The following is a 6,227-nucleotide window of genomic DNA, read 5'->3' on the forward strand; positions in this document are numbered from 1 at the left end:
CTCTTATTGGGTAAGATTCCCGGTTCTTGTCATGCTCATCCGGTAAACGCTTACTAAATAAGCCTTTGCTAAACAACCCCTGAGAATGTAAACCAACTGGTTTTAAGCTACATTCTTGTTCAAGTATTCCACAACTATATACATATACTAGAAAAGTTTTGATTTGTGGCTGGCAAAACCAGTCTTGGACTAGATTAGTGATGGCCAAAAACCGGTTCCAGGCCTCAACAATGTTGGTCATAACTGGTCCCAGTCCCTGTCGAAAATGGTAAGCCCGGTTAAGGTTATGTATGACAGGTTATGATGATCCAGTCTCGGGCCCAACCATTAAAAATATATTTTTTTAATAATATATTTTTTTAATACATTATAATTCAAATACACTTTAAAAATACGTTTTATTATAATTAGAATTACATTGTCTTCCAACAACACATTATAAAATTATTTGAAAATACACCTATTCATCATAGGTTAACCATGTCGGATTGATTTGAAGAGTTTCGATCTCTTGAATTCTTCTAAGAGCCTCTTGGTCATCAAGGTCATCAATGTCGAGTTCCTCATCATCGTCATATTGTGAGTAAGTGCCGTCGGTATCGGTAGTTGGCAGCGTGCTTAGTTCCATGATAATTTCATTTTCTTTCAAAATTTCTTCCACCACTTCAATCTCCACTTCTAACAATGTCGTGTGTTGAATTCTATTAACGCTATCCAATTAATCCTTCAAACAGATGCAACACTCCACGGACTTGGGGCTTAGTCTTGTCTGATGTATCGAAATGATCCTGTCACTAAGAGAAAAAGCGGACTCCGAAGCTATGGTACTAGCTTGGATTGTTAGTATATCACGTGCCATGCATGCCAAAACCGGGAATTGAGGTTGTTTTTGTCTCCAAAAATCTAATAGATTAATTATTTCAAAATCTTCGACATCATTTACGGGGCATGTAACCATAAAGTTAGTATGCACATACATATTTAGTTCACCCAAATAATTATCAAATCTACTTTTTTTACTTGATTCATTTAAAATCCCGTTCATTAAATTAGTAATCAACTCTTTCCGACTTTGACGATGACCACTAGAAGAACTAGAACTCGCAAATCCATGACTTGGAGAGCTTTGTTGTTGGTTTCTTCCCCCATAAAAATGTTTATAATGATCAAATAAATCTTGAAAATTACAATTAAACAAACATTTTTATTCCATTGAAAAAGAATTATCCGTAGCCGTATACAAACCAAAGAACACACATATTTGTGTAATTAAAACTTAAACACCAATAACATTTAAATACGGGTTCAACGCCGCAACACAAAGAAAAACAAATGGGATGCTCATAATATATTTTAACAATTTCTTTTTCATTGAACTCATCAACCATCCCCAATCGTGATGATCTTCGTATTGTGCAATTTTACTTGCCAAAATATATAATTGATTTAAAAGTAAAGGCTTGTTGGATAATAAATACCGAATAAAAGTGTTGTCGCATTTTTAAAATTGTCCAAAATATCGTACAATCCTTCAACCATGACCCAATCAAGATTTTTAATAGAATTTTGTGGGTAATGGTGTTTATAAAATGAAAAAAATATAATTTATTTGTTTTATTAAATTTCCAATCATAAAATAAGACGAATTTCATCGAACGGGCATATCGAACCTCGATTCCAAAGCTTTAAAACTGTCTTCGCAATATTTTATATATTCCGTATTCATTTTCTTACCCTTTGTGAAAATTCGCCGAAACATAAGTCTAAACTTATCTATTACGGGTTTACAAGTATTTAAACCATCTTGTACGGCTAAATTTATTATGTATGCACAACAACGTGTATGAAATAATTTACCCTTTAAAATAAGTGTCAAATGACACTTTAATTTTTCCATACATAGATTGTTATTAGGGGTGAGCAGCGGAACCGGGTACCCGGCTATAGAATCGGAACCGCCTTGGAACCGTCGGTTCCAGAACTGGAACCGATATGAGTGGTTCCGGTTCTGGTTCCTAAAATACGGAACCGATTGAGAATGGTTCCGGTTCTGGTTCTCAATTTTTCGGAACCGTTACCCACCGGGTACCCGGTATTTTTCAATAAAAAAATAATAATTATTTTTTAATACCAAATTTATATTAGGTTTACATCTTAAAAGCACGTCGTCATCTTCAATCTTCATCTTACTTCTTCATATAAAATGATTCGTATTTTTTCAAATTGTGTGTTCACTTGGATTCATAGTATGTAATCGTTAAACTTTGAACATTTTCTATTAGTCTATTATAGTTTGTAATCGTTAATCAATATTTGTAACCATTATTCTGTATAATTTGTATTCTTGCTTATTTATTTAGTGTTTTGGCAATGTTTATTTTTTATTTCTAAATAACAAATTTTCAATATTTTAGGAAGCGGATACCCGGAACCGGAACCGGTTCCCGGCGGTTCCGGTTCCGGTTCCAAAAATTTAAGAACCGCTCTAACCGGTTCCGGTTCCGGTTCCAATATCTCAAGAACCGCCGGTTCCGGTTCCGGTTCTTGTCAAAAAGGGCGGGTACCCGCCTATGCTCACCCCTAATTGTTATTACTAGCGTTATCAAATGAAATGCTAATTATTTTAGTAGTTAAATTATAAAATGCAAGACATTTTTTAATAATTGAAAATTGATGTGCACCCGAATGTGGCACACCAAACGGTTCAAATGCGATTATACGTTTGAATAAATGTCACGTGTTGGTCCCAGACGGATCAACAAGAGTTTAAAGATAACAGTTTGTAAAGGGGGGGGGGGGAGTGAATACAAACACAATAGTTTTCACTTTTTAAAATCCTTTATTGATAAAGAAATAAATACAGAATTTACAGATTGTTTGCTGAAGAAGATAAGATACATAATTTATCTAAAACAATCTATGGAACACAATAAAGAAAAGACTTGCTAAATAAATAAACAATTATTCTTCACTTGAAGTAGAGATAACTTCGAAAGATTAAGAAGTATGTGTTTGTGAGTAAGTCATTTCTTGGGTAGAAAGTTGATCTTCAAGATATGAGTTTTTTGGCGTAGTTGGTTGGATGGTTGCTGAAGGAGGAACTTCTCAGCTATTTATAACCATTGCATTAAATGCAAGTCATATGGTACAAGGCACGTGACAAGCTTCCAGTGGTGAGCTTTTCCTATGTCTTCAGATATACAGGCTTTTGCCGCATATGAACAGTAGTCTTTCACAAAATAGGTAAGCACGTTCGGAGACAATAGAGTGATTCCGTACGAGTGTTTTATTTTGGGAGGTATGGGTTTGTCCTTTGTGTGTACGAGGATAAGACAAAAACTAATATTGGTCAACAAGATTTATTTGATCGCTGACACTGGAATAACACTAGGGTTTCTTCAGTGTATGTTGAATCTTGAGTAGATTTCACACATGTGTAGACATGTATGTTATCACTAAAACCGCATCAGATCACGAATTACTTGTCTTTGTCTTCAGCTTTATCTTTGATATCACTCAAGGTTCTTGTGGTGTGAGTTTTGTCTTCTTGAAGAATATTTATCTCTGAGAAATACAATACTTGTTCAGCGATCACTGAACAAACTCAGTGATGATCATTGAAACTGAATAAAGAGAAAATATTTTCCGTAAATAAAAAAGATCATCATCAAATCACTGAGAGAGAGAATCAACACCACGAAGAAGGCTCAATCCAATGTGTCATTATGCATATATAAAAAACCGACAATCCGTATGGTGCGTTCCATACATCACACGTTAAAGAAATGTTGTTAGGCAAAAGAGCAAACATTTGTTACATTTCACCTCGATACATTTTCCTCATTTTAATTGCATCACGTCTAAAGGTTTGACGATTTACCGGCTTGTATCGTGGTTGTAGTGTTTTTTGGATAAACTTCGTAAAGTGAGGGTTGTCGAAATGTCCGAAAGGCAACCAGACTTGAATGACACATTTTGTTGTTATTTGTCGGTTCAACTCGATATCATACAACCATATTTGACCTTGAGTGTCAAGTATCGGTTGGCTTGAATCGCTCCGACCTCAACCCCAGGCACATTTTTTCGGTGTGTCGCCTTAAAGTATAATTTCCTTCCGCCATAAGGAGAGTTTGACACATTTTGCATTGTGCCTTTTTTTCCCGTTTGTGAGGATCACCAAGTTGTATGAATTCCAAATCTCGGATTCGACGAGAACTTGGGCAACTTGTTCGTTTGATGCATCATGTTGTTCACCGGCCATTTTGTAAGACAAAGAAAGAAATGAAAATTGTGAAGTAGAAGCGAGAAATGAATACGAATCGAAATCACAAAATATAGCGAGAAACCGAGAATTGTGAACGTTTTTTGTTTTTGTTTTTTGCGTTTTGTCTCGGACTGGGTCGGGCCGGTTCAGCCATCACTAGACTATATGCACTAAACCATCGAACTTTTAAATAACATGTTAATATGCGATGTATCACTTACAAACATTCAAATAACTCTCATACAATACAAACATTCACTAATAGATTAACACAAGTGGGGATTGAAGAGCGACAATGGACCATGGAGGTGTGGACGAGTTACTAAGACTATATAGGGTTAGGTGAATGAATTCAGTTAGAATTCAGATTTATATATCCTTTCGTATTAGACTTCAGAAAAACATAAAATAGAAAATAAGATGGATTTCATACGTCGTGTTATTGATTAAATTTTAGTTAATAAATAATTTATAAAAAAATGTCAGTACGTTACAATATTACTGTGGTTCGCAACTTCTAATACCGCATACCAACCAAGCTTAAAGATTGGTAACTTGGTAGATGCTACCAATAATCAAATGGATACCAATTAAATTGCTAACAAGTCAAGCTGACCATATAGACATATCTAAAGTTAAATCCTAGACCTAGAAATGGGTTCGATTTCGATAGAGATTACTTCTCAATACGATTTCTTTCAAATTCATTAAAATTTCATGTACTGATTCTTGAATACCCATTATGGTAGAATATTCGTGTAATATTTTCTCAGATTTTGCGCGTGTGATACATGTTCCTTCTATTCCTCCAAGCAAAGCTCTTTGCATCGCAATGCCTATTGTGTCTGCTTGACCTTTTCTAAGCAGAGCCAGAATAAAGCGCCCATAAAAAAGTCACTTACTGACTGCTGCTGATTCAACACACTGCCACTGTACTATCATAAGCTTGGGTGATAGCAAGAGAACTTGGAAAAATTGTTATAACCATAATGGATACTAGTTTTTGAACAGTGATTTATATAAGAGTTGAGAGGAATGAATACCAACTATTAGGTACAGTTTATCCAAACACTTATCTGGTAAGTGTTTACTGGTAAAATTCAACATCATCACTTATCTTACTGGGTAAAATTTTAGTCAATTAAAACTGCATCATATGCAACAATTTACCAAGTAAACTCTAACCGTGTAAGAGTTATGGCCCTCACCCTCACTTACAGGTTAAGACTCTCGATTCTTGTCTTGGCTCTTAGCGAGTAAGATTTCATGGTCCTTGTCATATTCATTCGATAAGGTAATATGACTTGGTAAGCGTTTATGTGTTGGATAAACGACAAAAGAATGAGCTTTGTGGCTTAGATAAGGCTTGCATTCATACCTATTTTCCATTACTTGTTGAACCATTTTCTTCCTCTAATTGAAATTAATGTACTCTCTACTTCATACTTGAAACTTTGAAGTAAAATTCCGTTTTTGGTTCTTAGCACTCTATTACTTGAAAGTTGTTCGCAGTGATCAATGACCAATGTACACGTGCACTCTCCGTTGTTGACTCTTTGCTAGCCATTGCAATTACATTATTTTCCACCGTCACCTGTCAACCACCATAAAAATATAATCCATCGGAAAGTCCTATCAAATACGATCAACAAGTGGCAATTGCATTTGACCCTTAAGAACTCGCACTCGATTGTAATCTTATTAATGGTTCGACTATCCACACACATCCTCCGACTTATTAATAGGACATGAACAACACATGGAACTCTGCTTTCTATAAGACACTACTTTCACATACAGTCCTAGACCTTCCATTGCAAAATCTCATTGTCATATAAGCTCATCTTCTAATGAGGTCCAATGAGGATAGGATTTACATAGGCCTTACCCTCCACTCTAAGCAGTAGAATGATACGTCTCAGCCCGACCCACATTGGGGTCGGATATATTGGCATCGCAAAAG

Source organism: Cynara cardunculus, assembly GCF_001531365.2.
Source record: "Cynara cardunculus var. scolymus isolate 2C chromosome LG 7, CcrdV1, whole genome shotgun sequence".
Classification (NCBI taxonomy): domain Eukaryota; kingdom Viridiplantae; phylum Streptophyta; class Magnoliopsida; order Asterales; family Asteraceae; genus Cynara; species Cynara cardunculus.